Source organism: Columba livia, chromosome 1 (genome assembly GCF_036013475.1).
Source record: "Columba livia isolate bColLiv1 breed racing homer chromosome 1, bColLiv1.pat.W.v2, whole genome shotgun sequence".
In the NCBI taxonomy this organism is placed as follows: Eukaryota; Metazoa; Chordata; class Aves; order Columbiformes; family Columbidae; genus Columba; species Columba livia.
In genome coordinates this window covers 164,307,007-164,325,678 of record NC_088602.1, presented here as the reverse complement: position 1 = coordinate 164,325,678, position 18,672 = coordinate 164,307,007, and the positions used below count along the sequence as shown (strand labels likewise).

Genomic DNA, 18,672 nt, shown 5'->3' with positions numbered 1-18,672 from the left:
AATACTGGAATCAGTAATTGTTCAGCTGTGTACTAAGTGTAAGATCTTCAGTTTTTCGGGTTAAAAACTGAGATAACAACAGACCTCCCTCCATCCTTGAAGGCAGCTGTAGTAATTCTAAAGTGTAAAATTCTGTGGAATTTGCCATTGAAACTTATCCAAGAGGAAAAGTGCTCCAAGCGTACTCGTGTTTCAAGGGGCTTTTCAGTGCTTTTCCCCACTCTACCTATTCCATATAAATGGATCACATTTTAACTCGCTTATTAGAAGCCTAATGTCAGTGTCTCAAATGTAAAGGGTATTATAAACACAATTATTTAGGAGCTTAATGAGGCTCTAGTTGCAGGATGAATTAGAGTTGTGGTATCATACTCAACCAATAAATTGCTATGTGATTTTTTTGCATTCACTTTGCTTATACCACCTGTTTATTACTTTGTAGTCATAAATTCAGTCATGTCTCTTGAAAAATGTATCTTTCTTGCAAGCACGGTTTCACATTTGACTCAAGCAGGTTCAGTGTAGTTCTGTGCCCTGTGTCGATTTGGCACTGGTAATGGATTATCTGTGTGGCAAGGCTGGTTAGATAACCAGCTTTCCCAAAAAACAGCATTTTTCCTATCTCATCAGCTTCTCATGTATCTATAGAAACTTAACTGATGTCACAAGAGACAGCAATGACTTGGGGAAGGGCAGGAGAATCACAATGGTTGGGGCACATCCTGATACTTGGGCATCATCATGTTTGTGATGGAAGAGACAGGGCTTTTTCTGCTGCAGTTGCCCCACAAAAAAATATGGAATAGCCTGAGTGGAGTCCTGGGAACCGACCAGGCACAGCACACAAATAAGGAATGCTGCTGGAGCCCTGAATTTCAACAGCAAAACTGTGAGGTGGTCTCATTCCGTGCTAGAGGAGAAACTTTAGTCAGCTGTACCATATTCAACCATAAGCTCTGTAAGACTGGAACCAGTATGGCTCACTTTGACTTATTCATTTAGTGAATCTACTATATGAAAGTGAAGTTGAGAAGTGAACGCCACTTCCCTGTAGAAAGCAGGGAGCAGAAGCGGCCATTGAACTTCCCAAAGGGTGGTTCTATTGTCAAAACTTGAAACAAGTGAAGGCTAATTTCTGTGGCTACAGGCACATTCTTCTTGGGTAGGTAGTAATCAAAATTAATTATTTGAGCTGTCAAATCTTCTTAAAGTTCATGTAAAGTTTAATATGATAGAAATTTATCTTTTCTTTTGCTGGAGGAGAGTGTTTTGCTCTTCATTTAGAGGAAGTTTTGAGACTAAGGAGCCCATTATGTTTGTGTAAGCTTTTTGTATACAAACTTTTAAATGATGAAACTTATAAAATAGCCACCCAATAAAATAATTTGATAAATGAGTAAGATGGGCAAGAATTTGGCATTAGTTTAGCTTCTTCTCAACAAGTTGGGAAATACTGACTCTATTTGAAGAAAAAAAAAAAAAAGTTTTGTCAAAATTTTGCAGTCTGAACAAGCAAGGAGTGTCTGTTTGTGGAGTATTTGTCAGAAAGGTATGTTGTCTCATGGTGGCCTAGAGCTTAGTGTTCACCTCCACAAGATGGCAAAAAGCTATCAATCTGCCTGCCTCAAGCCTGTTCCTCTTTCAACCTCTTTCAAACTGTTTCCACAGCCGTTGCTGTGTCAACACCGTTCAGTTGTAATTGCCAACTCCAAAGCAGGCTGATCAATGGAAATGCTAAATAAAGCAGGAGAGCTCTTGCCTCAGAGGATGTGTAAAACCAGATTTGCCAGTAGGAGCATGCCTCTGCAGATGCCAGCAGAAACGTTAGCTGTTACCTTCCAGTCCAACACCACGCCATCCATACCTTCCTGGCTCCTTTGCTAGTGGGTTGTCTTCAACTCTTGAGTTTCTCAAATTTTCTTCCAGGTGAAGTTGCTTCTTAAGAAATGAACACTCAAATGGGTTTAGCTTTTCTGAAACTGAAAAACAGCAGAATCTATAGGAATAAAAACTGTTGACTGGCTTTAACTGTACTTGTAATTTTTTTTTTTTTTTTTTTTTTTTTTGACATGTGAATCATCAGGCTTATGGTACTTGTTAGTACTGTTTGAGCTGATCCTGCTGTTTTTGTCAGATACTAGACTTTGAGATATGACTGCTGGTTGGGAATCAAAAACAAAACATCAGCTCTGCTGGCCAGTGACATACATGTCAGTGAAAGCCTGAGTAAGTTCTTGGCGTGTTTTAAACTGACTGCATTACGTTTGCAGGCGCAGCTCTTTTAGTGCTTTCTTACTAGGTATCTTTTCCACAGCTTATAAGTAAAATGATGTCTGTACTCCCTCTGCTGGCTCTGCAAAAATAGCTTTCATGAGTTTAAATAGTCAAGTAGCATCTCTTGCAAATATGCCTGTGTGAAATTCTGAGATAAGAACAGTTTAATTAATGGAAGAAGGATTTTCCTGAAAAATGGGTCAACAAATAGTCACTGAAAGGTAATCAGGTGTCTTAGATGCTATCTCCTGCTATAATGGTAAACATTGGTGTTGTATATACCTTTGTAATTGTAGTCTGGGCTGTTTTAGTGTATCAACGATTGGATGGGCCTGTCCAAATTAAGATAACAAATACTTGTACATATAGTCATATGTCTGAGCCCTATTTTTATAGGTATTGTGTGCTATACGTACATAAAGAGGTATGATATCTGGAAGTCTTCCATGGGGGAACTTATCTTTCTATAACTTGCAGTGCTCTGTGCATTTATTTGCTTATTCTGAGACTACAGATTTCTTTCTATGTGAAGAGATACTGAACATAAAAATTCTCAGCCAGAATGGAAGAAGTTCAGGCCTTGAATGAGGTCTTGGTGTAGATAAGTATTACGTCTGTAATCAAAACAATTGCTCTGGGAAGTCAGCAGACATATCTATATGCTAATGCAGTTCATTGTGTTTCCTTGTTTTCTGATACTATTACTTGATTATGCACCCATTCTAGTTATTTTTGCTTTCTGAAATTTAGGAATGGCTTAACAGTTTTGGAGGACTGAGAGAATAACTTACCCCCCTATAATGAGTCTGAAGCTGGATAAATGATATAACAAACCAAACTGCAGCATTTGCTAGTTCAGGATATCTCTGAACAAGAACCCCTGAGCCTTGTGATGTGGAAAGCCTGAGGATATTCTCTTTTCATACCCATAAGGTGCATTTCCTGGGAAGTGCAGTCTTTTGTCCAGATGTTTGCTTATAATTCATTTGACACTGTGTAATGAACGCATTTGACACTGTCCCTGTCATCGTTCACTGCAGGGCGACAATAAACCACGGTAGATGCTCTCTGTTAACTCCCTGCCCTCCCCACTAAGGAAAGGGAATAGGAGGAAAAGGGAGAGAGGCTTGCAAGTTGGAGAAAGTTTAAAATGCTTTACTAATGCTACTAATAGAGAAAACAATACAAAATATAAAAAAAAAATCTTGAATTTCCCAGGGTAGTGCAGCACTGCCTGTGGTGGAGGTGGTGTGGCCCCAGCACCTGCAGGGCAGGCACCTGGAAGTCCTGGGCTGGACTCCACAGCAAACTGGAACTGGATTGAGGGATGCAGGGTCTAGAACCAGGACTCAGATCACAGGCACAACAGGCAGGGTCCTCTTGAGATGCTGGCCATGGTCAAAGAGAGTGAGACCCTCGCGATCTCCCGCTTTCATAGGGTGTATGATATGTATGGGATGGAATACTTAGTTGGTCAATTTTAGCCACCTGTTCTGTTCACCCCTCCTTGCAAATACGCCCCTCTCGCTTACGGGATGTTCAAAATCTATCAGTAACCTTGGCTACCATAGCAATAAGTCTAAACCTGTGTCTCTTCTATGTACCATTGCTACTGTTATCAGCTCCAGAGCTAACAGTGTCTGAAAAAACATGCAGCCAAATTCAGAAAAGTACAGTTACTTAGAAGAACTTAGCTGAAAGAAAAATTCACCAAAAGAGAAACTGGTCTTATTTAAAAAAAAACCCAGGACATTTCCACACAACATAATTGTCTCTAAATTGGAGAGACGTGGATATTCAGCTAACCCACCACATGTATTCAGTGAATGCCAGCTGGTGGTTTTTGGGTGGGAGTGCTGATCTGCTGGAGGGTAGGAAGGTTCTACAGAGGAATCTGGACTGGCTGGATTGTTGGGCTGGGGCCAACTGTATGAAGTTCAACAAGGCCAAGTGCTGGGTCCTGCACTTGGGTCACAACAAGCCCAGGCAACATTACGGGCTTGGGGAAGAGTGGCTGGAAAGCTGCCTGGCAGAAAAGGATCTGGGGGTATTAATCAGCTGCCCAGCTGAACATGAGCCAGCAGTGTGCCCAGGTGGCCAAAAAGGCCAACGGCATACTGGTGTGTATCAGAATTGCGTGGCCAGCAGGACTAGGGAAGTGATCGTCCCCCTATACGCGGCACTGGTGAGGCCCCACCTCAAATACTGTGTTCAGTTTTGGGCCACTCACTACAAGAAAGACATTGAGGTGCTGGAGCATGTTCAGAGAAGGGCAATGAAGCTGATGAAGGGTCTGGAGCACAAGTCTGATAAGGAGCAGGTGAGGGAACTGGAGCTGTGTAGCCTGGAGTAAAGGAGGCTGAGGGGAGACCTTATTTCTCTCTACAACTACCTGAAAGGAGGTTGTAGTGAGGTGGGTGTTGGTCTCTTCTCCCAAGTAGCAAGTGATTGGATGAGAGGAAATGGCATCAATTTATGCCAGGGGAGGTTTAGATTGGATATTAGGAAAAATTTCTTTATGGTGAGGGTTGTCAGGCATTGGAACTGGCTGCCAGGGAAGTGGTGGAGTCACCATCCCTGGAAGTGTTTAAAAGACACATAGATGTGCTGTTTAGGGGCATGTTTTAGTGGTGAACTTGGCATTGTTAGGCTAACAGTTGGATTTGATGATCTCAAAAGGTTTCTTCCAACCTAAACGATTCTACGATTCTAAAAGAAGCATGACCTGCTATGACCAGCAGGTCAAGAGACATGATTCTCCCCTCTACTCCACTCTTGTGAGACACCACCTGCAGTACTGCACTCAGCTCTGGAGCCCCCAACATAAGGAGTACCTGGACCTGTTGGAGACAGTCCAGAGGAGGGCCATGAAGATGATCACAGGGCTGGAGCACCTCTCCTGTAAAAACAGGCTGAGAGAGTTGGGGTTGTTCAGCCCAGAGAAGAGAAGATTCTAGGGGGACCTTATTGGGGCCTTCCAGTACCTAAAGGGGGACCTACAAGAAAGCTGGAGAGGGACTTTTTAAAAGGGCATTTAGTGATAGGACCTGGAGTAACGGCTTTAAACTGAGAATAGATTTAGGTGAGATAGAATGAAGAAATTCTTCATCATGAAAGTGCTGAGGCACTGGAACAGGCTGCCCAGAGAAGCTGTGGGTGCCCCATCCCTGAGAGTGTTCAAACTCAGGCTGGATGGGGCTTTGAGCAACCTGGTCTAGTGGAAGATGTTCCTGCTCATGGCAAGGGCATTGAAACTAGGTGATATTTAAGGTTCTTTCCAACCCAAACCATTCTGTGATTCTACAACTGTCAGATATTTTAGAACAGTAAGATTACTGTGTAAACCCAAATTAAGAATTTGATGCAGCCAAACACTCTGTGGTTCCTCCTGTTCAATATCTCTTTGGTTATACTTGTGGCTGTCTGCAGAAGTCTTTAGACATTACTGTACTGGAAAGGCACTGCTTGGCTGTATAAAAACAGCACTTGGCTTTATAAAAACAGCACTGCTTGGCTCCTCGGTTCTTTGGGTGTTGGTTGGTTAATTGTTAGTTGATTGGTTGTTAATTCCCTGTATCATGGAGACACTCAAAACCTGGCTGGATGCCTTCTTGTGTAACCTCATCTAGGTGTTCCTGCTCTGGCAGGGGGTTTGGACTAGATGATCTTTTGAGGTCCCTTCCAATCCCTAACATTCTGTGATTCTGTGAAAAACGGGTATTTGTCCAGGTATTCACACAAAGTTTAGAACAAGTCTTCCTCTCACAGTGAGTGTGTTTCCACTACCAAATACCCTGCTCTTCCAGTTTTTCCCTTTGAGCATGCTACTGTGGATTGAGGTCTTGAAGTTTAGCCCTATGACTTGGATATCCTCCACTTATTATCAGAATTTATAGAGGTTTACTGCCATGCACAATAATTTTTGTTTTAATGTCCAAAACTGTATTTTAATAACTTTCACATTAGTCAACAAGTAAACCAAAACTTGCTGACCTGCATAAAACTGGCCATAAAATTTAGCTTAGCAATGTATGCCTTGAACCATAATCTTGTCAAGAACAGCTGAGGATTCTCAGTGCACAGGGAAATGCATCTTTTTTCTAGGAAAGCCTGGTGTATTTTAGAAACGTCCAAGTTAAGGAGTCAGAGACTCCTAATCTTAAAATAGCTTAAAATAATAAAGTAGCTTATAACAGCTTGGCTTAGGCTTTCTTTGAGCAATTTTGCTGTGAGGCAATTGTTTAAATACTTGAAAATATTTGCACAGTGAAAAATACTTTTTGCTAGCTAATGGCTCATTTTAATAATTGCTCAACAACAAGGTAATCTTTTTGTAAGTACCTACTTTTTGAGTTTTAAGGAAGAAAGGTATCTTGAAAGCTGTTTAGTGTTAATTATGTGCATAAAGCATACTTCCTCAAACTAGATTGTGGTTTTGACAGACAGCTGTGTAACTGCCTGAAATTGTTTGATTCTGGATTATGACTGTATACTGTTTGATCACATTGTGGAGTTCTGTTAATTAGATAACTGGTCTAAACTGTGTTCAAAAACTAGCCAAATAAGATATTCCATCACTCCCACCCATGCCCCCAAAAAAACCCAAAACAAACAAACAAAACCCCTCCCACCAACCAAAACTAAACAAACACCTCCCCCCCTCAAAACACTACCACCAAACAAAAACCCCCACAAAACCCACCCTCCCCCCAAATGCCAACCAAACAAAACCATCACCACCCCAATTTCATGCTGTTCTGGTTACAGGGAAAGATTTCAGTAGGAATGGATACATGTGCAAAAATCTGATTCCTATAGAAGAAATGCAGCACACCAAGAGTCAACTTGTTATTAATAGTCTAGAGAAAGCTACTAGCTTCTAGTATCAAGTCTACACCTGCAAAATGCAAAACTACACATAGAAGTCTAAGCTGTGCTGCTGTACCTATGGATGTTAAACACATAAGGGACATTCAGGATTCTGTTGGTATAAATTTGTGTCTATTTTAAAGCATCCCTTTACCCCCAGAAAAGGAGGAAACAGAAGACAATATTGTAAAATATTAGAAGTAGAATCAAACTAAGAATTTACTAAACATAGATTAGAGACCATGGTAGAACTTGGCTGTCAACCTGCTTGATGTGATGTGCAGACTTGACTATTGCATATAACTTAAATGAACCAAATTTATAACATAACTTTGAAATGAGATGAATGATTTTTCAACATGTAGGACTTCTCAGAAGTTTCACATCTTCCTAACCAGTGCTTTGTAGCCTGCCTAGACAGAACTTATGAAGTCTGAAAGTGTGAAAAAACAAGTCTGCTACTTGTTACCAGCAGACTTCATACTTGCACCAGTTTTTTCCGTCTTGTCTACCCCAGGTGGGTTTTTTGGAAACACTACTAAAGTCATCCTTCATTAAGGTTTACAGATGGCTTCTTCCTGTGCTTCCCTTGACAAACTAATTGAAAGAAGTCATTCTTAATGGGACTGAAATAATAAGCAGGTTTTTGGAGATCAGTCCTAGCACAGTTGCTTCCTAGCAGTCTAATTCTTCTTTTTCATGAGTAATAGAGACAGACTGCTATATGTCTTTCTAGCTAAAGAGTCTATTGAAGGTGCTGAAAAACCAAGTGATGGTATCCTGGGAGGAAGACAGGGATACAGGAGGCTGCTTAGGAAACTGTGGAGCACTAGGAGGCAGAGGGGGAAACTTCTATGCATCTTCTAAAATTACCTTGAGAAAGACTCAGTCCCTAACCTGGAGTTTAGGTAATTCCCATTATCTTCTATTCCATGGCGCTGTGTCACTCTTGTTTCATGATACTTTGATGCTGTTCTCAGTCACTTCCCTCCAGTGGGGAAACAGTAATTTCACTGAGTCTTGCTAGAGGAAGCTTTTGGCTTCTCTACTGTGCTTTACCTGTTTGCTGCATCAAGTGAAACTTGTGAGCTGCAAGGGTTAGATTAAAAAAATGTAATTAGCTTCTGACTTATCAGGGCTGGTCTGTGAGCTGTGTGGGGAAACAAACTCATGCTGAGCTGAGGTGTGCTACAGTCAGACATGCAACTGAAATGGCTCTTTAAGGAAGTTCGTTGGAAACCATAAGAGGAACATACAAATCTTGATTCTTAAAAGAGTTTGTGCCTTCAGCAGTGGCCAGTTGGAGTTAGTCTAACATGCACAAATTCAACAGTTTAGCAGGTTGCCTGCAGTTTGTCATTTGAGTGGAGGAGCTGATACTTGGTGCCCTTCCCAATTCCTTTTCTTCAGAGATACTGTATGCTATTGCTAAAAACAACCTGATTGCAGAAGTTGCAGTGCCACTGTGAAATAAACAAACACTTGTGGGAAGTAGCTTTATGTAGAAGGAACAGACTAGGCTTGATGTAGCTGAGTCAGAATGATGAGCTGTAGTCTTCATGGATGGACAGACTCTTGTCCCTGAGAATCAGTTGCAGCTGAACTAATGGCAGTACATTCCCAATTCAGATACTGTCTTTGGAAGGATTGATATTACTCTTATTGAACTAGTCACTAGGAATTGCTGCTGAGGATTCAGAGCTGCCTTAGCAGGAGACTGACACCTTACTGTGTATGCCAGTGGTAGTTATGCTTTAGGCACCTGAGTGCCTGCTGGGTCACCACATTATTGCTGAAAGCCTTGTGCTTCCATTGGGCAGGGCAGTGAGGGAAACAAGTATCTGACCCTCAGCACTGAATACGTCCGTCTGGTTGCTATGAAGATTTTCAAGGCATGACCTTTCCCTACCTAGAAGAATAAGCATGATGCCAGAGCTAATTGACACCTAGTTCACCTCTTTTTTTTTTTTTTTAATGCCTACTGTTTAGACTGAAAGTATGACCATCCACAAATTGCATTAGGATCCACTGATACTAGTTAAGAACTGTGTTTATGGGAAACTAGGGGAGGGATTTCCCTTACTGGGTGGAATAGGACTTTTACATATTATCATGGAGCCTGGCTGCATTTGCATTCTTTTCCCCAGTTACTTTTTTCTAATGAATTAATCATGCAACTGATGTCTTTGTGCTCTCAGAAACCTGAAGAGTTATACGCAGTACAGATCTTCACAGCTGAAGACTTGAGAAATGAAGACACAACTGTTAATTGTGCATGGCCAGTTTGTACAGCAATTATTAAATAGCCTACCAAAACTGAGGAATGAATTAAGTTTACTAAATCTGCTTAAGCTTCTGTTGAATGGTCTGGTGAATTTGCTGTTCAACTCAAACAGTGTCTGGCCTTGGCAGTGAAGCCATGTATCATGCGATTTGTTCGGTGACATGTCACTTTACCTGAAATAACAGAGTGAAGATTAATCTTTCCTTGAATGGAGACTAATGTTATTTTAAAGGTGGCAGCAACATAGTTAAAGGATAAAGATGCTCCCAGCATTAGCTGAATGAGTGTTAGCACATCCACATTGTCTTTAAGATTTCTACAAATAAATCAGTTATTCTGGCAGCTTGTGGAAAAAACTTCTGGGGAATCTGTTGTGATGACTTGTTCAGCCAATAGAAACCCTGATATTTAAATCTTTTGGCTTTATTTTGTGGCTGGGCAGGAAGAAATGCTTTTTTGATGACTGCCTTCTGCCAGGCTGCTGCGAGTAGCCCACTCTTAAACTCTAGAGAAGTGAACTGCATGGCTACGATCACAGCTAGTGAGAGGGGGGAGACTTGGGAACATGTGTGGTGTTTTCTGCCTCCTTGGATCTGGAGGGGCAGATAGTACTGCTGTAAAAAAAAAATTGTCTGTTCTTAAAGCTCATGGAAGTGCAGGGAGAAGGCAAGAAGAGTAGAAAAAGAATTAGTAAAGGAATGGGTGCTAAAACTGGCTGGAGTGCTGTGTGTCCCATGATAGACAGACATAGAACAGGACCCCAATTGAAGTGCGGTCTGTCTGTCAGTGGCTGAGGTGCTGTGAAAGAACAGTAAAAAAAGCTCACAAGAAGTTACTGTTCTGAGCCCTGAGTTGCCTGTGTGCATGTTGCGACAACGGGCTTTCACATAGTCTATTACTTCATTAACATAGTTGCCAATTAATGTGGGTGGCTTTTCCCAGTGCAAAAGGATGAGGGTGGCAGGTGTAAGTTGCTGTGTTGTTAGAGTCAAATAAAGAGACCTGCTTTGGGACCTCTGTGGGTGGAAATCTTATGCCTCAACACTTTAGCACAGCCATACCTTTGGTTACCTGAGGATATGACAGACTTGTTGCTTGCATTGTTAGACTTAGAAAATGCTATGATAGGAAGCTTAGCTTTCTGCATCCTATTTACCAGCAGTGCTTATACCTTCCCTGTCTACGTCAAAGAAACAAACTGCAAAGAAAAGACTTTATTACCTTATATTGAATGGTAGACCAGGGATTGCCATGTTACTCATACTAATCACACAGCATTTAATTCAGCATCGTTCTGTGGGCTGCTACCAATAGCTATATTGCTTAAATGTATGTCAAAAAAACCCAAACCAGCAATCAACCCTGCATAAATGAGAAAGTTCTTTAAAAGGAGTAGCTAAAATATCAGGACAGTGCAGGCAGTGTGAGAACTTAGCCTTTAATTGAGGGTCACACTTCAGGAAGATTAAAAAGTATAATCATAAGGACCAGTTTTGAAACTGGAGATGTGCCTGAAGGATAAAGCAGTATGTAGCCTCACTAAATGGTAGAATGTACCAGAAGATACCTTGAGGCTCAACTTCAGATGCTTCTTATGCTGTACCTGAAAGAGGAGGCCCACTAGAATGGATTAGTGAGCTAAGCTCTCAGAATTTATCAGAGAGAGCTAAAAGTATGATCAGTATTATCAACTGTGTTTCTTGCAAAGGCATACAGTGGATTCTTAAATTCAAATATTGAGATTAAAAAGCAAACACACTCCAACAAAAAAAAAAAAAAAAAAAAAAAAAAAAAAAAAAAAAACCACCCAAAAAACTGAACCTCCTCTTGCCACCACCAGCAGGAACAGCAAACTTGTGTGGTAGATCTGAAAGACCTACTCAAGTGTAGACTTGTTATGACATTTGAATTAAAACTTTGGCTGTTTAGAAATAGAAGATAGCAAATGAAATTGCTGTTTTTGAGAGGGGTTTTCTCAGCATGACCAGTTTACTTGGCCAGTTTACTTAGTGTATTTCTGGCAGACAGGGATTAATATGACATGCAGGGCAAGATAACATAGCTTTCAAACTACAAATTTTTCAAGAAGTAAAGCTTTTTAAGGGTTTGATGATAAGGATAAACTGTGTTCTTGTCTTTCCAAAAAGCTTTTGAAAAATCTAAAGATGTAGGCTCTTAAACTGGCATGTTACAGGACAAGACAGAAGCGTCTTTGGCTACAAGAGAACAAAACAGATATCCAACGTAACATCATAGTGTATTCTTATTGAGATGGATGACCAGAGCTTGGGTTTTTGTTTTATCTTTTATGTTCCAAACCATTGCTTGGCAGGGATGATGATTTTGAGGATCATAGATAGGTGAGTTATCACATAAATATTACTATTTATATATTATGTGTTTACAGTTCAATGAACAAACAGTATTTCCTAGTACCGTTTCAACATAGCAGTAAGATATTCCAAGGTAGCAAAAAAAAAGCCATTAAACTTACCCCACAAAGTTAATTTTATTGCCCTAATAGACAGGAGTCTGTCATATGCAGAGAGACTTCATGGAAGTAATTAGGCTTAATCTCATTAGGCACAAATATTGCCTAGTAGTTCTAAGACTAATTTTAAAATTCTTTCAAGGTTTCCTGAATAGGAGAATCAGGTAGGCATGGCCTTTTTGCACTTTGCCTGAAGGCTCATAGCTCTAAAGAGATTTTGGCACCTCTTTGATATCAAGAAGAATGGTTACAGTCAAAAGCATACCACTCTGCTTAAGCGGATATTAATATGAAAGAATACATTCTGGAAGAAAAAAGGGGGAGTGTCCAAATCAGGATGAGATGGTAAATGGATGGTTCTGGCTGAAGTGTTACATGCAGTTTAACTTGAACGTGTTTTAATTCAAATGGCTGCAGCATATTCTGAATCAAGGTTTCTGGTATTAAGAATTCTTGAAGTTGATTTGAAGCTTCAGAACAAAAAAAAAAGTCCACTAATGCTACTTACTGTCTGACAATAAGGGAAGGCAGAAAATTATTGCTCAAAACTGACTAAAGCAATTTCAGTGCTCTGCGTGTATGGTATTGTGGGAATTGAAAGATGAAAGTAAAAACAGAGGTGAAATGTGTTAAGCTCAAAAGGTATTGGAAGCACGGTTAAGGAAAAGCAGCAAAATTTGGAGGTTTTGTGAAAAAAAGGTAAAAAGATTTCTCAAGACAAGTAATGTAACTGCGAGAATAACTGTGATGAGGAAGCGAGCTGCTGTTTTGCTCCGAGTCATAGTTGTCAGAACTGCCCAGCTGGGTGCATCGCTTACAGGCGCACACTAAGCTTCAAATGCAGCAAGTAACTGAAATCCAGGAATACAATTCCAGCTCTGTTGGATGAAATTTGGTACCGTCTCACTTTCCCTTTACTTGAAACTTAGCTGCATATAATGATGTCATATGCCTCATTTAACATAGGTCTGTCAGGTTTTGTGACTGGAATGCACCTTATAATTTGGAAATGCAAGTAAATTCTGTTGTAGTCTTATGAAGCATAATTTTAGTAAGTAGGATGCCATGCTACCATCTCTCTCTTTTAATGTTCAGCCTTTTGTATTGTAATTTTTGCCAATGTGGTTTTGATAAGTATTGATGAGAAAAGTGCAGTAAGTTGTTCCTGAACTTATTAATGTGAATATTTGACAACGGATAACTTTACTGCACACACACACAAAAAATATATCTATCTACTTTTAGGGTTAATATATCAAGTTATTAATATGACAGACCTGTTAATAGAACTTCCTTTACAGCATAAGTATCCCAAGTAAACATTTTTGGCCTGAACTGTGCAGGATTAAGAGACTTTAAATCCTCAGTCATCTTACTTTGGACTCAGTGGATCTGAAGTAATGGAAAATATGAATGGGCATTGGGCAAACTGTTGTTTGTTTGTTTGTTTTTTCCCTCCATTTTAAACACAGTAGGTGGAGCTTTTTGATATCCCAGGTTTGCCTTCAGCCAGCAGCTGCCTTCGTCCAGTTTTTGGCAGCTCCGCTCATCTCAAGTTATCTGAGGAAGGTGACGCACACATTAAATGCATCTTAGGTACTTGAACACACTAGGAATGATGCCGAATGGATCAGAGTCATATCTAGAGGTTAAAACTTTTTTTCTTTTGGTATTGTAGTCTTCACCTAGTATTATAAGCAACCCTGTCAAATGTAGCCTTTTTGTGTTAGTTTACAAAGTCATTGGAGAGCAAAAAGTAGATGAGCTTAGTAAAAAGAAGTACTGAGAAGGAAGCTTCAGGGCCTGTGGGTGGAGGGAGGAGAAGCTGTCTGAGTGCTGGTCAGAGCTGTGGACCATAGGAGACCCATAAAGACGTTGTTCTGTTAATGGCTATCTGGAATTAGTAGTTTCTGCTTCCAGAAAAGCATTTGAAGTAAACTCAACTCTTCTGCATGGGTTTGTCTTGAAGTGTGTTGCTTCTTGTGGACAACTCAGCATTGTAATATGAAATAGAAGAGTATGAAAGCCAGGTATTTTAAATACATGAGACACTTAATGCTTTCTGTAATGATAATCACATTTGTTTTATTCTCTAGGACAGGGGTGTCAAAATCATTTTCACTGAGGACCACGTGTAACTGCTGCTACATCTATGTAGTCCTAAAATTACATTCAGCCCTTTGAAGGCAACTGTGAAGCTGACATGGCCCCCAGTGAAAATGGGCTTGACACCCCTGCTTGAGGGCTTTCCAGTAGGTCTCAAATTCTGATGTTCCTTGAAAGTGTTCAGAGGCTTTTCTGAAGCCCTGCTTGTTGGATCTGTCTCTTGTATCTATTTATAATAGTTCTCATTCGAGTTTAAATACCTTAAATTCAGAAAGCTAATGATAAGTTTAAACTTTTGAGAATATATATTTTCCTTCTCAGACTATTCTATACAGCACTTTCCAATCTTGTTTCTTAATCCAGTGTCAGTCAGAGTTGACTTGTTTCATAAGTGTGGAAAGACCGTGTCTTGGGAAACTCAGGGCAGTAACAGACCTGCATGGTTGGTTCATGGTATAAGACAATGTCTGATTGCTTGCTGGGCTCCTTGCAGAGGCTGTGGAGTGAGCTGCTTCATAAGAGGTCTTGTTTTTCATGCTGTAATAACTCACCTTCAAGACCATTAGATTAAGTGTGGTAAATACCAGTGTTTACACCCACTGCAGTCTAGGAACAGCAGTCAGTTTTTATTTCAATGAAGTGACTACGTCTGCCTCCCAAGAGTTTAAGCTTCAGAATGAAGTTAAAAGTTTTCCTTTCTGAGCAAAGCTCTTGACCCTTGATTAATTTACCATTTAGAACACAGGATTTGAAATAAGGAAAACTTGTCATTACAACACTGTTGAGCACATATAAGGCTGAAGGTGATGTATTGAAAACTGTTTGTCTTCCACAATAGTGCTCTCTCCTTCTTAGCTGTTCAATGTAATTGTCTCTTCATCAGCCAGGCTCTCTGAGATGCTTGCACTGAAACAGCAGCATGCCACTAAATGATTTAACTCCTAGTTGTTCAGTTAGGCACTTCTAAACATGAGGGATAGTGACCTGTAAGTGCATACTGTTCTGTATGAACTTTTTGTTTTATTAGCATTCATTTGTATTTCTTGTGAAGCAGCTGGTGGTTTTCTGTAGCCTTTCAAGTAGGTGTGAAGGTCTGTGTCTTGAAGTAAGAAAAGTTACCCCCCCAGAGCAGTAGACCTCAGACTTTTTCAGTGTGATTTCCAGGTCACTTTCTCAGTTACCATTACTTTCCATTATAATAATGTTACAGACAACTTGACATTAGGTAAACATTCTTCAGCCAGAAGGTGGTGGAGCACTGAAACAGCTCCCCAGGAAGGTAGTGACAGCCCCAAACCTGACAGTGTCCAAGAAAAGACTGGACAACACCCTCAGACACATGGTGTGAACTGTGGGGTTGTCCTATGCAGGGACAGGAGTTGGACTTGATGGTCCTTGTGGGTCCCTTGCAACTCAGGACATTCTATGATTCTATGATACCCAGTGCTGTGGGTTTCAAACTAAAGTATGCAAAGGCATATTATATTTTCCAGTATCTTAAAAGCTGTTATTTGAAACAGATTAAAATGGCATGACAGCTGAAACATATGGGGACAGTTTTACCACTACAGCTTCTTGGTATGTAGATCTGTCCAGTCTTCACTGAACTAATTAGATTAAACAAAGGCTTTCCTGAGATAATCACTTTGCAAGCCTTTTCCTATGTTACAGCAACCAGCTTTAGTTGTTGTTGAAGGTCAAATGCTAGCAACAGCTAATGCTTAACATCTGAATGCAGAGTGTTCAAGCAGTTAGATAAATTGAATTGAATGACACAGGATATATAATCGCTGGAGCTTTGACTCTTGAGGTATGAGTTTGCTTAAGTGTTTTAATTTTCTTAATATTAACATGCATTTCCTGTAGGTTGGTGAAGCAAGTATTAAATGCGAATTCAATGACAGGAAAGGCTTGGAAAGAGGTCTGAGGCATGCTAGGTCCTGTGCATATGGGCAATAGTAATTATGCCACTCTTAAACTCTGCTGTTATTTGGTTGTCAGTGTGTGGCCATTGCAAGCTATCACTTCAAGGTAACCTTAATTTTAATGAACGTAGAACACAGATTTCTTCCAAATAGAGGGAACTACTAAATTGCTAATTACTAAATACTTTCACCTGTGAAGGGCTATTTCTGGAGTCCTTTTTGAGGCACACTTAAGGTTCAGGGCAGGTGGAGGGGGGAGGAGAGAATTAAGATGGGTTTATATTTAAAGTGTTTTTACAATAACACTTCAAGAAACATTTTACAATTTCTTCTAGCTTGGTCAAAGCAGTATGTTCTGATGGCCCTAAGTAGAGCTGTAAATTATAGACTGTTCATGCTTTGGTAAATATCTCTACATGTAATCTTTAGGGTTTGGCCTTTTTCCAGTCCAGATACAGAGGCTACTGAGGCTTTTGAGCTTATAACACTGATAATCCATGAAACAGAGGTTAGATAATTTTATTATTTTGAATTATTGTCTTGGGTAACTAAGCACACTCAGCCAATTTGATTTGGCTAACTGATTTAAGATGCAGTACTCCTCATAGGCAGCCACGATGATCTTAAATGTCAGTGATGATATTACAGTCATAAAGCAGCACGGGTTTTGCACAAATAGCTGAATTCTGTCTATGAGAGCGTGTGCTGCTACTGTAAGGTACCTCTGCAGGATATTTAGTCACTTGAGTGTGACAGACTTTAAAGTATGACAGCTTTAAAGTTGTCCCTAGGCTCAGTGACATGTAAACAATGGATTATCCAAAATGTGATGTGCCTAATGAAAGACAGATTTCTATTAATCTCTTACACAATCATAGATACAGAGAATAGTTTGGGTTGGAAGACACCTTCAAAGGTCATCTTGCCCAACCCCCCTGCAATGAGCAGGGACATCTTCAACTAGATCAGGTTGCTCAGAGCCTCATCCAGCCTGGTCTTGAATGTCTCCAGGGATGGGGCATCTACCACCTCTCTGCGCAACCTGTGCTAGAGTTTTGCCACCTTCATTGTAAAAAAATTTCTTCCTCCTGTCTAGCCTGAATCTCCCCTCTTTTAGTTTAAAACCATTGCCCCTTGTCTTATCACAACAGGCCCTGCTAAAAAGTCGGTCCACATCTTTCTCATAGGCCCCTTTTAAGTACTGAAAGGTCACAATAAGGTCTTCCTGGAGCCTTCTCTTCTCCAGGATGAATTACCACAACCCTCTCAGCCTGTCCTCATAGGAGAGGTGTTCCATTCCTCTGATCATTTTTGTGGCCTCTTCTGGCCCTTCTCCAACAGTTTCATCTCTTTCCTGTACTGAGGGCTCCAGAGCTGGACACAGGACTCCAGGTGGGGTCTCACCAGAGTGGAGCAGAATCACCTCCCTCAACCTACTGGCCACGCTCCTTCTGATGCAGCCTAAGATACAATTGGCTTTCTGGGCTGCAAGTGCACATTGTCGGCTCATGTCCAATATCTTATCCACCATCTTGTGTGCAGTTTGTTTAAGCTGGACACTAACATAACTTCAGCTGAATTAAACTTTAAATAAGCTGGAACTTTAGTAGAGGTGTATATGTTACCTTAAGCTATAACTGTTTCTTGAATTGAAAAATTTGAGGTATAAGCAGATTGGAAGTTTGAGGCGAGTTGCTTTTAACTATAATGCTTCAGAGCTCATGTTATTTAAATAACAGATTTCAAATGGCTGCTGCATGAATTGAGATGAGAACTGAAACACTGGTCAAAACAAATAAAATATTCCACTAGTTGAAGAGATTAATATTAGATGATCCATGTCGCTCAAAAATATGCTTTCTAAAATTATACTTGAATGTCACTGTTTATAGTTACGTTATGCATCGCCACTTTGTTACGAAAGTGGACTGTTGGAACTTGCTGTAACAGGAAGCAATTGAATGTTGCAAGGTTTGTCACCAGAACTGCTTTAAGGATACTTCTTAAAGAAATTGAAGCAAGATTTGCCTGCAGTCATCAGTTAAGAAACTCTGTTAAGATAAGTGCATTCTGTTCTTCTGTGCCGAAAGGATTTTGTACTGTCCATTGTAATGCCCGGTAAAAACGGGCTGCTGGAGCAGATTCTTTCTAGTCTGATTTGGTGTAACAATTGCTAATGCTTAACCAAGGTTTTAAAATTTAGAGCAAAACTGCTCTTGCTCAGTATGCAGAATTTGAAGAATCTTCACACTGTTCTCATTTTTCCAGACCTGTTTCTTAACATGGATGTGCCAAATAGTCTGTAACTACCTGAGCTGATCTGCAGAACCACACTGCTCTTGTAGTGTTAATGTAAGCTCATTGAACTAGTCTGTGAACCCTAAGAGTCCTTTGGTGTGTAAGAACACCATTGAGGTACTTAAAACATCTATGAATCCCTTCCAGTATAAAGTGATAGTAATAACTAATCCCTGGACTATTACGTCTTAACGAAAATAAATATAGATGCATCGAGATGACGGAACTGGAGTGCAAAGCACAGTATGAGCTATGATTAAGCAATGTTATTGCTCTTAAGATGACTTGCATGTGAAAGCAAGTATTGCCCTGGCCCAGTATTCAGCCTCAAAGCCTTTCAGTGCCAAGTGAGCAGTGACGAGAGCTACTGTAGCTTTTCCTAACCTCATGTCTGTACTTGGATTTGGGTGTATTTGGGCCTCAAG

General features: G+C 40.3%; 1 protein-coding gene across 8 annotated transcripts in view; it reads left to right on the top strand.

Annotated features, from left to right (window-relative positions):
* The window catches only part of ATP2B1 (ATPase plasma membrane Ca2+ transporting 1), a 65,642-nt gene that overhangs the window by 10,808 nt on the left and 36,162 nt on the right, over positions 1 to 18,672 (top strand). The gene's annotated exons all lie outside the window — the stretch shown is intronic.